Genomic DNA, 17,514 nt, shown 5'->3' on the forward strand with positions numbered 1-17,514 from the left:
TGTCTGAAAAGAATATGCACTGTTCCTGTCTTCACAAGTAAGTTCAAGTTATCCACAGAATAAAAATCATATCCCCTCAAACACCAGCCTCAGGTAAAAGTGACCCACTGGCTTCAATATCTGAATTGAATAAGAACTTTGTGCCATCAATTTTGTACTTCCTACAGCCATAGAATTTGTTCTGCTCAAATATACCATCTCCAGTGCATATAGAAAGAAGTACATTTTGTGAGGAGTTTTTCAGTGCAATCAAATTTAGGATGAAGGAGTTGTCAGACATATTCTCATGCTAATGACAATAGTATTTTGTATCCTATGTAGATTTTATAGAGAACAGACTATTGCTGTATGCCACAGTGCCATGACTGTAGCTAGGGATCAAGGGTACAAGAGAATAATTTCTTTTTCCTCTCTTATGTTGAGCCTGATAATCAATGGTAAGCAAAGTAGAATCAATTTGAACTGATCAGTTAGGTTTTTAAATAATTGGCATTTGGGGTTTGGCATTTTCCAGCTCTTTTTCCAAGCATGTGTTGTGGCTGCTGTGATGCAGAAGATGCCTACAGGGTGTGCGGCAGAGCTCCCTACACATTTCTCAGTGCTACAAACAAAACACAGACAGGTAGGAATGGTGCAGTGGAGCAGCACGGCGTGTTTCAGGATTTCTCTGCTCAGTTCAGAGCAATGGTTAGGCTCACCTTCAGATGCTGTAGGTTTTTTATTTGCTCCTACTAATTCTAGTACTGTAATGAAGCCAGCCTAGCTGCAGCATTGGGTGTGATATGAACGCAGAGGTCTAAAATACTGACAATGACACTGTGGTTTATCTCACATGTTCTACATATTTGTAGAATCCTTCAGAGCACTCTGAAGGGCTCACTAATGGCACCGGTAAAAGCAATGATATTATAACTGTAGAATATACTTACTGGTGTAAAAATATGGACTAAGTAATGCTGTGTGGGTGCACATGTATTCTTCAAGGAGCAGAGGAGATGTTGATAGCCTTTTGCATTCTACAGACCTTTCCTCCAGCTTTTAGGGGTGGATTCGAACATGAGTGCAGGTGTCCCATTCCTAGCACTTCTGTGCCTATAATCACTATTGAGACATTTGTTTATCGCTGAACAGAGTAAGATTGCTAGTACATTTTTTCAAATAACATCTGATAGGTGACCTCCACTCCAACAGCTAATCAGGATGAATCTTGATCCTCTGGGACTGGGTTATGAGCTCTTTTGCAGTCAGTCCTGTGTGCTTTTTGTAGATGTCTCTGTGCAATTGCCCCCAGGTTTATGTGTCAGCGATCTGGGACTTCTGAAATGATCTGCATAAGATCTTTCCAGGATCTAGTTTTTCATCTTTCTTTCTTTTGATTTCCCAGCTTTGAAATAGTTAGAAAGTCTGTGCTATACAGAAATGGTGTGATAAAAACATTACAGGTTTTCAGGTGAAGTCCTGGGGACTCCCCATATGGCTATCTCTTGGAGAGAAAAAGGAAGAGTAGCCATGGAGGGCCTGAAGAATGCCACTGTGCACAGTGCTGCTGTAAAGCCCAAATGCTTTCTGGCTGCCTATTTACCCAACAGTATGAAAAAACATATACTTGAGACATATAATATCGGTAAACAGTATTCCAGATCCTGCCTTGTGGAAAGTGGTTCTTAATTGAATTTCTGATATTGTGCCTGAATTTATGTTGTTTGGTACATACTGCACATGCCAATTTTTTATTGTGTAAATATGACAGAAGCATATTGATCACCTGCCCTAAGTGCTTAATCAAACTCTATTATCCTGCTAACCATAAACTAGCTAACAGAAAGTTACTGCCTCGAAATGTTGCCAACTATGGATAAGCCTTGAATAAAGAAAGTAATAATTCATGCCATTTTTCTTGGGTGTGATAGAAACCTCCACTTCCTGGAAAAAAAATGTTTTCATGCTTTGCTATTAAGTTTCATTGTAGCTTTGTCTACTTTTATGTAAAGTATACTGATTTATTAGAAAGCTCACTACACAGTAAACTGATAATTGGATGCTGTTGAAAGAATGAGTTTCATTGATTAGTCAATGACCACAGACATTACTGAAGTAAACCTCTTAACAGTGCTGGGGCGTATTTTGGCCACAATCAATTTTTGTGAATCTTCCCTTGTAGTTTTTTGTTTTATTTGGCACTGTCTGCATTGATCTAAACCTGGGGCAGGTTTAATGTGTAAAATTTATCTTGACAGGAATTTTCATTACTTTTCAGTCAAAGCAAACTTCTCATTCTTTATTATAGATTAAAAATCTGCTGTGAAAATCTGTGCAAGTAACCTGTGTCTACCTGTTGCATCAGTAAGCATGTGCCACAGACAGAAAAAGGATTGTGTTCAGAGAGCTGGGCTTCAAATAAATGAGACATTGTACTTGCTATTGTTGAACAGAATGTTTTGTAGTATCTGGTGTAAGGAAGATGCCAAACATAAAGACTCATTTCTCTTTTTGCTACTGTTGTTTTAATTTATGGGGTAGATCAGATAAAACAGCATGGGCCAGTTTAAAATGAATTAATTATGTACACATTAGTAAAGATAATTAAGGCCACAATTTTATTGAAGAATTTTACTTCAAACCTGTGACTAATCTCACTACAGTTAAAAGCTAGTCTTACAATTCTGCTTTTGTTAAACAACAGGAATTTCATGCTAAGTACATTCTTAGGTGATTTCAGAAACAGAGCCTGATTCTTCCCTCCCATCCCAGCACAGATGTGGCTCAAGACAAATGCAGCCATTTTAGTATTAAACACCACTGACTCACTGACAGGATGAACCCAAAGACAAGAGGTGACCCACAGAAAGACAAGAACACTGGAAAAGCCTTTCTTACACTTTCAAAGCATTTGAGTGCTAATCTTTAAAGGTGGATCATCAGAATATTTAAACTGTGGTTAATGGTTAGAAATATGAGCAGAGAATTGTGGTTTAATTTTAATCTGAAAGACCATTAATACTAATGTTGCTTTTAAAAGAAGACAAATCTGTGTGCTTCAGATGAGATGCTTAAGTTAACAACACCTCCAGGGAGGTTTGATGTCAGTGTGGAAGCATCTGATTTGCAGATGAGCTCCAAGGATTTTATATGCATATATATAAAAATCATTGGATTATTAATCTAAGGATTTAATATAAGGATTAAATCTTATATATTAATAATATATAATTATATATCATATATATATTATATATAATTATATATTATATAATATACATAGTCTTATATAATAATACATAGTATTTGAAATATTGTTGCTGATGAACTAGATAGATATACTTTCTGAATCCCCTCAACTTTTTCTAGTTGCATTATCTAGTAAGTGAATTAGCAAGAATTAATAAGTGGTGAATAAGCCTTAGTCGTATTTTGATACGGTTGGGGTTTCAATTTTTTAATAAAGTGCACACTGCCTAGTTTGTGCTAGTTTCGCTTGTGGTGGTAGCTGCTTTTCATCTCATGATTCTTGGCTGGAGTAAAAGCATGTTTGTTTACAAATAGTTGCATTTGCATGACATTTATTCATGGAAAAAAAATCAGTTGTCTTCAGGAATTTTAAAAATCCGCTTTTATGAAATGCAAATTCAGAAATATCTTTCATTGGGCAGGCTGTGTTAGATCTTCCCATTTTTATATACCACAAAGAGGAAATATTTGCAGAGGAGAAGTTCCAGGATTTAGTTAAGTGAAGTGCACTAGTATCTAAAGATATTTAGGAACATGCAAAGATTAAATGTCTTTCCTGAGTAGTGTGAATTACAGCTATTTCTGGAGGCAGTTGCTGCCATGTTGTTCAGAAGGGGAAATCCAGCCCTCCCTGCAGAACAACAGTGCTTTGCACCACCAGGATCACTCTGAATCTCTTTGGGTCCTTTATGAGACTCCTCTAGCTGACATAGAGTGGTTAGAGCTGCTAAGCTACTGACTCTGAATGCCCAACCCTGTCTACACTGGCACAAAACAAGACCTATTTTCTTCTCTATACTTGGCAGTGGTGAAAATGAAGTTCTGAGAAAACCTAAAATATTGCTATGATTTTAAGTTCTTTTTCTGTGTAAAGGACAACTGAAAGTGAGCTGAAGAAAGCAGGGCTCCAACTTTCTTATATTCTAAAAGTGCAGTTATAGAAGGGTCAATGAATGGTTGTTGTAAATATCTATAGAAAGGAAATAATCAAAGGAAGTACAAATATCCATTCAGTGGGAATGGACTTTGAAAGAGATTGGATAGTGGAGGAGTTAATTTTCCTGGTGATGTGAGATAGCATAGTTTTATCTTTTTCAGAAAATTAAGGGTAAATTATCTGGTTCAATAACTCTCACTAACTACATTTAGACAAACATTTTGTGTGTTTATTAAGTTGTTTATTTGTTCTAATAATACTAGCAATCTAATAAAGATAAGAATTTAGATGGAAGTCAACAAACTTCCCATTATGCAGCTGGCTCATTTCAAGGACTGAGAATAAATTAAATGATAAAATGCACTCTCTTGTTTGATTAAGAGACCAAAATTAGTCGTTGTGGAAGAGAAATGTTTCAAATTGCAAGAAGTAGCTCTCATTCTCTGTGCAGAGACAGACATACATGTGCAGTGAATGGTATAACAATTCATTGCACTACTGAGTTATCTCTGAAGGAAGAGAGGACTGGAAAGGGCACATATTTCATGAGAAAGACTGTAAATGGCATGTAATGAAAGAAGCACAGTCCATCTTTGGGAAAGAGTATTAGTTAGAATAGCTGCAGTGTTACACATAGTAACAATTTAACTGCAGCAACATATCTGGGAGAGTGGAAATAGGAAAATTTTCCACTCTGCTTTTGAATTCTGTATAGAATAAGCATCTGTTCATTAGCTTGTATCTGTATGCACACACAGTGAACTCTGAAGCTTGGCTGTCAGAGAGGAAGAGATTAGTCTGTATCTGTTAAACAATTAAGTTCTCTAAGTGCTTTTATGTTCTTGTATCTTAAAAGCTCAGTCTGCCCTTGTATATGCAATCTGCAGTGTCATATATAATCAAAAGAAAAGCTACTGAGTTTGTGAATGCATGTGTAGTAATTGATTTTTTCCAAGGTACTTGCCTGGGTGCACTATTACATACTTTGAGGGCAAGATCAAATCATAGTGTTGAGGAATAAGCCACTGCAAATATGGTAATGATAACAGGAGCACAGGTGCCAACCAGATTTGGAATGCAGACATTTTAAATCAATGGCTTTTCTAGGAAATCAAGATAAATTTAGGTGATTGATAGAAAGATCTGGAAAAGGAATTTTGACAGAAAACAAAAAGGCATAGGTGCTGGCTTTTGCCTTAAAACAAACTATGTGAGAGCTCTCGAATGAAACCCTGGCAGCACCAAAGAGTGGGCTTCTTAGGGTCTATCCAGAGTTCAATTGCCTACTGGCCCTCAGGCAGGATTACCCACTGTGAGCCATCCACTAGGATCTATAATTGCAAACAGTGAAAATACTTCATAAAGATTTGACAGTTTAGGAAAATGCAATAATTTGCACTGAGTAGATGGCATATGAGAAGAAGCTGAGAGAGCTAGGTTTCTTCAGCATGAAGAGGAGATGGATAAAGAGAGATCCATATTCTGTCCTTATCTCTGTTGTCGGGATGATGAAGCCAGACTCTTGTGCAGGTGCACAGCAGAACAAGAAACAGTGGACCCAAGTTGAAAAAAGGGCAATTCCTCTGAAGAATAGGCATTTCTCATAAGTAGATTGATTTAGCACTGGAAGAGGTTGCCCGGAGAGGCTGTGCAATCTCCACCCTTGGAGCTAAAACTCAGCTAGGCATGACCTTACTTTGAGCAGTGATATGAGTGAAAGGCTTCCTCGTGTGCCTTCTAACATGAATTACTCTATCATTAAAAACAAGCAAAAAAAGAAAATAATAGGTAAGTATAGAGCTTTTTGCATGGCCAATCAAATGCTCCCAGAAAAAGGGATGCATTCGTACTGCATACTGTTCAGGGCAGGCATGCCCTTTTGCGTTTGGGAAGCATCAGTAGCCATGGGATCCCTGTCTTTGGTTAGGGCTCTTCTGAGCTATACCAATACAAATACCAGAAAAGAAAGATGGCTCCATCAGATGAAAAAGCTAATGAGGATAAGGTTTAGCAAATATCTGAACTGTAGGATATCTGATAATAAGGACAGAGATTCTACCTAAGTCATGCCCTTAGATGGAGAAGGAGGTGGACTGAACAATCAGAAGACACTGCTTTTTCAAGAACATGGCCAATCATGTGTTGAGTCTGTGATTGTTGTGAATGGAGAATGAATATGCTGATTGCACTGTGACAGGCAGTTTGGGTATTTTGTGTTGTGATTCGACATCTTCACTGTGATTTTGGTAACAGAGATGGCTTTGGTCAAAGCATATGGTCTTCCCATGCATCTTTAAAGTCCTGACTAAAATTTGGTCACTCTTGGAGTAACGGAATGTTTACTGTGGAAGTAAAAGTGCAGCCAAGTGTTATCCATTTCACTACCAGAAAAGTGTCTTTGCCTGAGGAGAAGTGACAGATGGTTTACCACGCATAGCCCTGTAATTCACAACCTGCTTTATGTGAACCTCCTGGCTATTGCTTTCTTCTCTCCCTCATTTCCATTTCTCTCCCTCATTTCATTTTCATTCCCATTCCCAGCATCCCTTGAGTCTTTGCCATTGCCCTCCCACTCTCTTGCCATTTCTATATTGTTGCATCTCTCCCACAGCATCACTGCTGCTCCTTTTCTGCACTTTTCTTGTAGGCAAGAGCTGAACTGCAGGGCCAGGGGGATGTCTGCCAGTGTGAGGTGGTGGGAAAAGCCACTGTGATGCTGTTCCTGTTTATCCACAGTCTCAATAGTGTTACGTATCTCAGCTGCTGGGAAGTGCTCTTATAGCCTGTTATGATTTTATATGTGAATGTTTTTCACACCAAAACATTATTTTGTTTAAATGATGAAGGAAAGAGGATGTGTAAAATATTTGCTTCATCTACACAGGATGCTCCAGGGCAAATTTCACTCAGCTCCTTAGCTTATTTATTTCAGTTGATGCAATGCAAAGCTTACCTGGCTGATGTGCATAGCAAAGTGTTTGTGTATGATTCAGAGGAAAATCAGGTTTGAATAACATAGAATCCTCCTCAACCTATATCCAAATATTAAACTTTTATAAGTACAATAAAACTTGCTGAATTCTGTCAGCATTTAGGTCTAGAGGAGCTCAGATGTACTGAAGAAAAACACCAGAGAAATTAATCATGTGTTGCGCCTGGAGTGACAGGAAGAAGGAAGTACCATCTCTTCATCTCTTCTTGAACCTTCCCATCTAAGGGATACAGATCACAGAGGTCATGTAGAGTTCAAATGCAGATGTGTCCAAACTGGATTTCTTGACATCCAGTCACATTCAAATGTACATAGTTCCCCCTCTGAGCGCTATTCACCTGCTTTCTTTGATTACTTCAGTGACTATTACTTACTGTGATTGTTGCCTATGTTTGCTTATGAATGGATGGGGTAGGTTGGTGTATGTGTTTCTGGACAGGGAAATCAGCACATTTGAGTGGATGCTGGCAGTGGCTTGGAAATTCTACCAGTAGTTCAGTGTAAAATGTGAAACTGGGAGGGAGCTGCCAAAATTGCGGCCCACTGCCATTTGCAGGCTGCAGGAACAAGGGTTGTTGCAAAAGGACATAGGTTTAGACAGCTCCACTTTTACTTTCTGCTCCCATTGTGACACACATTGAGCAGAAACCTTTGGTCTTTTGAAAGCCTGATTGCCTTTCTCCTTAAATAGCCCTGCATGGCAACAGAAACTGAGTGGCTGTTACACAGGCTGGGAGATTTTGTGCAAGTGTCCCTTAAACTGTAAAAAGTTTTAATTTTATGAATTTAAGGGCTGCTGTATTTGAAGACCTCAAAGTTTCAGGTCACTCTTAAGATTAATACCATTATTAATCAAAATGAAAACTAAGCTTTGAAACAAACCCTGCATTGTTTTTTATTGCTTGGAATAAAAGCAGATGTTGCCCCAAACTTATCCAAAATGTAGCAAGCTTTATATACACCTTGCAGCCAACTATTTTACCATTAGTAACCAACAAACATTAACAGGTAAGCAAATGGAAAATGTAATTATTTAAAGACAGATACAGTTACAATACAAATGGGGAAGGGTGAGGGCTAAATATCTTTTATAATTTATGTTGCTCTAGTTACCAGATTGTGTCTTTCTTTTGATTTTTTATGAGGTCAGCAGATCAGGGGGAACTCTCGAAATGGGTGAAGTTTCTTAACAACTTACAATGGAATAAACTCCAGTCTTATTAAAACAAAGTAAATCTTTAACCCTGACATAAGTAGCTAGTTTTAATTTTGGCTATTTTAAACTTTTTTTCTCAAGTAAAAACTTGATTTTATTTAGTGATTAAGTTTAAACCTGTTGCTATGTAGAGAAAATAGACTTTATAGTATTTGTGGGGTTTTTCTTGGATTGGCTGGTTTTCTTGCTTGGCTAATCACGAGGATCAATTACTTACAGATTTAGAGACCATCCCAGGTAAAGTCTTGGCTAGCTTTGCAGAGGAGATACATTGACTAAACCAAGTGAAAATCTCAGCTTTGCTGAGTGAGATGATCAAATGATTCAGCTGGACTATTCAAAAGAGGAAGATGTACTTATTGGTGCAAGACATGTTAAATTGGCCGAAACTACTTCTTCAATATGTATATGTAAAGAGAGGGAGAGAAGATCTGTTGTTATCTCAACCCTTCGTGCCCCATGTTGGGCACCACAAAAAAGTGTCGTGGTTTAACACCAGCCAGTAACTCAGAACCATGCAGCCACTTGCTCACTCCTCCCCAGTATTTCTCCCCCCAGCTCCCGGATGGATGGGGTGGAGAATCAAAATAATGTAACTCCCATGGTTTGAGATAAGAACAGTCCAGTAACTAAGGTATAACACAAATCACTACTGCTACCACCAATAATAATAATAATGATAAGAGAAATAACAAGGGAAGAGAACACAACCACTTGCCACCTGTCGACCGATACCCAGCCAGACCCAAGCAGAGACCTAGCCCTTCCAGGTAACTGTCCCTAGTTTATATATTGGGTATGATGTGCTGTGATATGGAATACCTCTTTGGTTAGTTTGAGTCAGGTGTTCTGTCTTTTCCTCCTGGCTTCCCCTCCTCCCTGGCAAAGCATGAGACTCAGAAAGTCCTTGGTCAGACTAAACAGTATTGAGCAGCAACTAAAAACAGTGGTGTTATCAGCGCTCTTCCTAGGCTGAAAGTCAAAACCACAGCACTGCACCAGCTACTAAGAAGGAGAAAAATGACTGCTACTGCTGAAGCCAGGACAATGTCTTTTGAGAATAAATGTTTTATCATTAATGTCTTCCTTGTAAAGTAATTTTTATCTGCCATTTAGTTGTGAACTACAAAACATCATCATGCTTGTTGTCAGTTTTTCAGCTGTAATAGGTCTAAGGCATTAGATAGTCTGTTGGATAGCAATGCTTAAAAATAACAAATGAACAAAAGGTAGATTAGCCTTTAAAAATATATTTAAGTGGTAGCAGAGGTAAGAATTTCAGCTGTAGTTGTTATTAACTCTTTAGTAGCTGAATTCTTACACATAGTTTATTAAAACTGTTTCTATACCAGGAACAGTTTATTGAAATATACGACATAAAAATGATCCTCCTCTTTGAAGAGCAGGAAGGATTCATCTCCAGAAATATTTGTCAGGACTGTGCATGTGTTGAAATTTCTCACAGGAGAGATCAATAAGTGGGCACTGCTTGAAAAGTAAATCACCTGGGGAGAGCCAGCAAATTGTCATTGTAGTGGAAGTATCTCAGTAGAAAGAGGTATGTGTCCCTGATCATTAGGAAGGAAAATGAAGAGGGACAGAGGGAATGAGGAGGGTGGGTTTAGACTTGATATAAGGAAGAAATTCTTTACTGTGAGAGTGGTGAGGTACTGGAATGGGTTGCCCAGGGAGGTTGTGAATGCTCCATCCCTGGCAGTGTTCAAGACCAGGTTGGATGAAGCCTTGGGTGATATGGTTTAGTGTGAGGTGTCTCTGCCCATGGCAGGATGGTTGGAACTAGATGATCTTGAGGTCCTTTCCAATCCTAACTATTCTATGATTCTATGACTAATATAAAGAATAACCATGGGGGTTAACTCTTCATGTTTGTGCTGTCAGAAGTCATGCCTTGAATTAAATGATATCTTTGGAGACCCCAGAATGAGGTAACAAATTGTCTCCTCATACCAAATTTACTGACTCGACAAAGTGGCCTGTTCAAATGCAGAGGGAAAACATTAAATGGGGCTAAAAATATGTCTGCATTTGTATCAAATTGCATTAGAATTTAAGGAAATGTTGAGAGCGGTGAAATGGTAAAAATTTCTCATATTATTCCAAGGAGTTACATAGGAATACAGCAAAGAAAAACAGAACAAACCCTGCCAATAAACCACCAGTGAGATCCCCCACTCAAAGCCTATTTAAAAAAAATAGGACTTGTTCCATTAATTTCAGTGAGCTTGGGATGTGAATCTAAATTGGTGAGAGGGGGAAAATGTCTTATATCTTATGAATGAAGATCTTCCATTCTGGGCAGTAAACCTGCAGCAAATAGGCATAACAAGTCTTATGAAAATGCAGCAGATACAAGAAATTCACCAAGTTTCCTCTTTGTCTTGTTGCTGTATTTTGTTGACACTAGGGAAAGACAGAGTAGTGTGTACAGCTAGAAAGGAATGGAAAACATGTCTATGAAACCCAGTGGAATTTAACCTAGTGGAAGTAGCAGAGATAATGAATTTTATCTGAATTTTCAAATTTAATTTTTAAAATGGTAGATATATGTACTTTTCTGTAGTTTGTGTGTGTGACACTGCACATGCAATAAAACACTTTATAGTTGCTGGGCAGTAAAATTCCACTAGTCCTACACAAATCTAGTGTTTAGTGAAATGCAGCCAGTGGAGAGCAGGAAATCTCAAAGACACATGCAAATTTTATAGCCATAGAACTGTGTTTTGTGGCTGGCATGACACAGCCTAATAAATGGAACTAAGGCTGAAGTTCTCCAGGTGTTTTCCAAAAGGTAGTGCTGATTTCTGAAACTTGAACATTGTGGAACAAATGCTGTTCTTCAGCAGTAGCTTTCTTTACCATGACTGCCTCATTCTCCCTACACTCTTTTTGGTCTCTTTTATGCCTTTTCCAGCTTCTTCAACACGTGAGGCAAGGATATGATTGACAACAGCTTCATTCACTACACAGCTCCTGGAGAAGGTTCACCCTGTGAGTTACATTCACGTGGTGTGTGATGAGAAAAGAGGAGTTTACTGTGATGTGATTGTACTCGAATACATCCAAGATGTTTATGGAAAATAATGCCATAAGGTGATTTACTATGACTGAAGCCAGTGGTCCAGCAGATCTCTTCTAGTACCTTCAGTCTTTAAGCTTAGATAACTCAGGCACACTATGTTGTCTGTTATAGCACTTCTGAATTTCAAATGTTTGGTTTTTACAGTCATGCTATGGGAATTCTATCAGTAGCAAACAGTGCTTTTGCTTGTGGCTGTAGTAAGATGGACATTCATTTTTGAATGCTGTTTTGTTGAGCGCTTACTGAACAGATAGCTGTGCTCTGCCTGAATGCTTTTGTCTTTAGTTAAGAATTTTCAATGTAGAAGAAGTGCTTCTTTAATTTTATATTTGACAGCGTGAAGCCTTTCACAAATCAGACACAAAAGTGTTTGGAATATGGAGAGCAAATATGGCAATCTTATTTTTTTTCCTCATACACAACTGAAGTAAAAGGAGCAGTTATCTTGTGTGGTTACTGTGTTACTGACACAGCCTGAGAATAAAGCTCTTGCATGAATTCACCTTGCAAAAGTCATTACAAGAGAGAGTGTGTGCATAGACTATTGGACACAAGGATTTTATCTGAGCACTGGCGATACCTCTGCTGATAAACTGATACTGCATTTCTTGCTACTGCTTTATTTGAAGAGCTGTAATAGATCAGTACAATTGCGCGGGAATAAAAACATCAGATAAACATTTCTTAACATCCATCTTAAAACTCTCCCTAATTGACCAAATAGATTTTAGTACTAGTTTAATTAGATGCCTGTCCAAAAAAGAATCAAACATCCATTCAAAGCCTCAGGTGGTTAAAAGAGATCTAGAGGTTGGCAGCCTGTGAAAGTTCCTAATCACAGAAGATGATGTGAGATGTTGTCTGGTTTACTTTTGCCTTTTCCAGAGACTGGTTCCCTCTGGCAAGCAGCAGCAATGTCCTCTCCCCCTTTCTGTTGTTGCTGTGCCATATTATATATAAAGACATGTATTTGTACCACTGAGGTCCTTCCTCTACCAGCTCAAAAACCACTAACTGGCATTTGCTTTGCTGGTCAACATTTTGTGTGCTGTGGGATGTGTGAGAGGAAGAGAGACAGGAATGGCTTCTTGGATGAAGAAACCATTGATGAAGAAGCCATTGTTGATTTAAAATGAGCAAAACCTAATTTTGATGGACTACAGCTGGCATGATGGAGAAATGAATAAGGCATGAGGCTCTGGCAACAGAAGTTCCACAAAGTAAAACTAAGAGCATGGCAAAGTATAATGGAAATAATTCCAGGTCTTGCCTTATGTTTATTATCTACCTCTCTGCACTGCTATGGGAGGATGCTTGACCGTAAGGCCTCTTAAATTGTCTCAGGTTTGTGAGCATTCTCATGGGCTTCTCTCCCAAACAAACTACTTGACAAGGAAGTGGGAAATTAAGAAGATAAGTGACTACAAGCCATGTTGTCCTGAAGGCTTACTTTACAACCCTGATTACTAATTACACCTATTTGAATGGCTGTCTCTGAGTCCATTATGCATGCTCTACTTAGTATTCTTGAAGATGTCTGAATAAAACTATTATCCTCTAGCATTCAAGTGTGTTTCCAGTAGTGCATTAAGTAATATGACTGACATCTGTCACATATGATTTGTTCTCTTCCCTTTGAAAACATACCTATGTCTTGCACTATAAACTACCTTCGATCAAACAACTCATATCAGAGTTATTTTAAAAGGGAATTCGTCTCTCCTACACAAGGAAAGACTGATTATTAATGAAAACAGCAGTGATATTTTTGTAATACCTGGAGGCTGTGAGTAATCTCTGGCCTTGCTGAAGCTGATGGGTGGGTTAGCTTTTGGAATGAGTAGAAATGCCGAACTGTTTTATGAAGTTAACTGTTTTAAACAGGAGAAGCTGATGTACAAGGTTCACACCACGCATAGAAGTGTGTGAGCTGAAACAGAGGGATAATCTCCTGGGCAAGTTTACTGTTGCTTGGCCCACTTAGCAAGGAATATGCACCATATAAAATTGTGTTATATGGGACAGTCAATCTCCATTTGACTTTCTTCTCTGAAACAGTGAGAAGGTTTTTGATGGGACTGACTGAATACGCCTCTCTGGCACCTCTGCCTTTCTGTCCAAATCTTAGTTGCCATATATATTTTGTGTAACTGCGTGTAGTGTCAAGGCTGTGACCTATCTGCTCTCCAGTCTGCTGAGCTTTGTCCTTGCTTTCACAAAAATGTACTGAAGAATCAAGACATGCACCCCACTGATAAAGCTCTTACTGAATTTTTAGTTCACCTTGTTTCCAACACCTCGCTTCCCATCCAGCCCTTGCCAACTTGTATATTTATATATACACCATGGCAGCAATGAAGATTAATGAGCTACGAAGACATGCTATGAAGACTCCAAGAGTACAAATTCAGTGGGATGAGAGGAATAGGCCACGCATGAACTTCCAGCCTTAATTCTATGTCTTTCCTTGATATAGCAGTGGTAGGCCTGTCATTTTGGGTGGGACTGTCTAGGAGACTGGATAACCTTTCTGAGTGTACCAGCATGTAAGGCACAGTTCAGTTTGGCAATAATATGTGTGAGTGGTTGGAATAGCAAGAACTGCCTCTCAGACAAAAATATTGTTTGGTGACACTCCCTCTGATGAGAATAATTTCTTAGCAAGCTTGCTTACTGCATTTTTTTTTTTAATTTAAAGATTGGATTAATATAATGAGAATGAAATATTAATTCTCCCTGGATCTGGAAACAAGTACAAAAGATGATTTATAGGACAGTGCTTAATAAAATTTAATTACTTTAACTCTTAAAAAAAAATAGGAGGGGGAGAATTTGTTGTGTTTTTTTTTTTTTGCCCACACCCCAGTTGCTTAGCTGCAGCGTGGTTTTAACAGGTCTTTCTTGGTGATGCCATCCAGCTGGCAAACCATGAATAGTAAGATATCAGTCTTCAGGATGCTGCAGCTCTTTCTTAATATGTCTTCTTGCTCCCACTACAAGGACAGAAAGCTAATTTTTTACTTCACTGCCTTAAGACTGTAGCAGCTGCATTTAAAAAAAAAAAAAAAGTGGGTTTTCTAGGAAGACTGAAGCTATGTGGGCTGAATGGTGAGGCATAGAGTCTACTGCAGTCCCTAATTCTGACTTTACATACAGAGGCTTATGGGGATACCTTCCTCTGTGCAGAGACAAGTCAGCAAATATGACTTTGAGCTCAGCCTATTGTGAAAGAGCAAGAACATCAGCATTCTCAGGAGCTATGGCAAGTGTTTCCTACATGTTCCCTTGAGATACAAAGGATGAATGAAATACTCTGCTTTGCCAAGGCAAGGTTATGGAGCTATCTCAGTAGCTATGGCAGTCCTCTACTACTTCAAGGTGGCCTGTGCTTAAAGGTTGCCTGCTACGTCACACATTTTATTGACAGCACACCTAGTAATCAGATAGTAGCTAAGACATGTATCCCTTTGGGACACAGAATATATCTTGACTGGTGAGGCTGATATCATGATTCCTGTGACCTACAACCAATCATCCATTAAATTTAATTTCTATTAGATTAAATTAGGTCCTTCAGTCTACATGAGCATCAGTTTAGTGTCAAAGTTATTTTATTCTTCAGTAATAGCTTGACTGTTGTAAAATCTGATTCAAAATGTTGTAGACATCTTGCAAGATCAGTGCAGGGGAATTTAATTAAATTCAGCATAATTGTGTGCTTACTACTTCTTGTAAGACCTAGCCAGGTTAATAGCAAACTTTCAGCAAAAATCAGCTCTTGCCCAAAAGGCATGAATTCTAAGTGATATTCGTAGAATCATAGAATCGCAGAATGATTTGTGTTGAAGGAACCTTAAAGCTCATTCAGTTTCAAACCCTGCCATAGGCAGGGACATCTTCCACTAGACCAGATTGTTCAAAGCCCCATCCAGCTTGGCCTTGAACATTGCCAGGGATAGGGCAGCTGCAGCTTCTCTGGCCAACCTGTGCCAGTGCCTCAGCACATGACGCATGCTAGTTAACTAAGAAAAAGAAATGAAACATACAGATGTATGTAAGGAGAGAAATCAAATGGACACCTATGCCCTGTAAAGTCAGGATTTGCATAATAAATAGTTGAATGTATGTTATAAATTAGCAATAATTGCAGACAGCTTATCATAAGACTTGCAATAAGGAGATATTCTAACAACTAGTTGTAAAAAATAAAATAAATGTTAATAAGGTTAATTCTCATCTCAAAAGGAGATTGAGACCAAAGGGAGAAAGAAAATTACTTTTGAGTGTCTATTGGGTTCTTTGAAACTAAAAACTAATGCTGTTCAAGCAAAAGATAACAGGGTATTTAGGTAGTTGCTAAAATCATAGTCCTTGGAAATACTAAATGCTGTCAGTTGACTTTGATTTCAGTGGGAATGTAGAATGTTGTGAAGAAGCAATTTATTTAATATTCCTTAAAACCAAAATATGCTCTGGGGAGACTTTTCTGTTTTGCTCAGATCAGTGGCACAGGATCAAAGAATCATAGAATCATAGAATAGTTAGGGTTCTCAAGGACCTTAAGATCATCCAGTTCCAACCCCCCTGCCATGAGCAGGGACACCTCACACTAAACCATATCACCCAAGGTTTCATCCAACCTGCCCTTGAACACTGCCAGGGAAGGAGCATTCACTACCTCCCTGGGCAATCCATTCCAGTACCTCACCACCCTAACAGTACAGAATTTCTTCCTTATATCAAGTCTAAACCTCTGCTGTTTAAGTTTCAACACATTACCCCTTGTCCTATCACTACAGTCCCTAATGAATAGTCCATCACCAGCATCCTTATAGGTCCCCCTTCAGATACTGGAAGGCTGCTAAGAGGTCTCCACGCAGCCTTCTCTTCTCCAGGCTGAACAGCCCCAACTTTCTCAGCCTGTCTTCATACAGGAGGTACTCCAGTCCCCTGATCATCCTTGTGGACCTCCTCTGGACTTGTTCTAACAGTTCCATGTCCTTTTTATGTTGAGGACACCAGAACTGCACACAATACTCCAAGTGAGGTCTCACGAGAGCAGAGTAGAGGGGCAGGATCACCTCCTTCAACCTGCTGGTCATGCTCCTTTTGATGCAGCCCAGGATACGGTTGGCTTTCTGGGTTGTGAGTGCACACTGCTGGCTCATGTTCATTTTCTCATTGACTAACACCCCCAAGTCCTTTTCCACAGGACTACCATGAATTTCCTTTTTGCCCAACCTGTAGCTGTGCCTGTGATTGCTCCGACCCAGGTGTAGAACCTTGCACTTGGCATGGTTAAACTTCATCAGGTTGGCATCAGCCCACCTCACAAGCATGTCAAGGTCCCTCTGAATGGCATTCCTTCCCTCCAGCGTATCAACAGAACCACACAGCTTGGTGTCATCGGCAAACGTGCTGAGGGCACACTCAATCCCATTGTCCATGTCAACGACAAAGATATTAAACAAGACCGGTCTCAACACCGATCCCTGAGGGACACCAGTAGCCAGTTCTCCTGATAGCTTCCAGAGAGGATCCATGTTGTCCCTAGTCTGTCTTTTATTTGCAATGTGCCTATAGAATCCCTTCCTCTTATCTTTCACATCCCAGCCAAGTTTAATTCTAACTGGGCCTTCGCTTTCCTACCCTGGTCCCTAGCTTCCCAGAAAATATCCCTGTATTTTTTCCAGACCATCTCTCCTTGCTTCCAGTTTTTATAAGCCTCTTTTTTCCTTCTGATTTTCCTCAGCAGCTCCTTATCCATCCATGGAGGTCTCCTGGCCCTCTTGTTGCACTTCCTTCTAGTTGGGATGCAACACTCCTGAGCTTGTAGCAGGTTATCCTTGAATATCAGCCAACAATCTTGTGTCCCCGTGCCCTCTAGGGCTATTTCCCATGGAACCTTACTAAGGATCATACCCAAGATCTGGCAGTAATGAGTGAAGAAGAGATTAAAATTGTGTGTCTAGTAGGCAGTGCCTACTATCAGGGGTTGGAAAGCCAACCTGTTAGCTTTCTGCAGAAAATATGTGAAGAAT

This window comes from Melopsittacus undulatus, chromosome 1 (genome assembly GCF_012275295.1).
Source record: "Melopsittacus undulatus isolate bMelUnd1 chromosome 1, bMelUnd1.mat.Z, whole genome shotgun sequence".
Taxonomy (NCBI): Eukaryota; Metazoa; Chordata; class Aves; order Psittaciformes; family Psittaculidae; genus Melopsittacus; species Melopsittacus undulatus.